Here is a 540-nt window from a genome sequence, read left to right as displayed (position 1 = left end):
GAAATCTCGTAGCCTAAAATTTTTTCTCCACTTTGGTAAATATATAAATTATTTAATAAATAAATCTCAATAATGATGAGGACCGGAATATTAATGTTCAAAAAAGTAAAGTGGTATATCTGACAATCTTTCATATTGTATAATAGTTATAATGTGTTAGAAAATGAAGGAAATGTAAGGCGAAGTTGCCGTTACTTCTCAAACAATACATGCCATTATTTGCATTATTCCCGACAAGAGGGTTTCAATCGAGAATGGTTTTCCCTTTGTAATCATTTCATTTTGTCTAGTTCCATGTCCTCTTTTGACCACATATAAAATATGCTGGATCAAATTGAAGCATGGTACGGTTATGTAACTATCTTGCATGTGAGTTACTGTGTGTTCTTTTCTTTTCTTTTTGTTTTGGATGGATCGCCTTCTTGGTTCAACATTCCAATATATTGGGCACATGTTCTTCTGAAATCTGAACTTTCCAAACTTTGTATGTGATCGCCGTTCTGTTTATTCTATTTAGTATTTACTGTATCGCGCAACACT

Source organism: Arachis ipaensis, chromosome B09 (genome assembly GCF_000816755.2).
Source record: "Arachis ipaensis cultivar K30076 chromosome B09, Araip1.1, whole genome shotgun sequence".
Taxonomy (NCBI): Eukaryota; Viridiplantae; Streptophyta; class Magnoliopsida; order Fabales; family Fabaceae; genus Arachis; species Arachis ipaensis.
The sequence above is the reverse complement of the archived record's forward strand: the minus strand, read 5'-3'. Positions refer to the sequence as shown.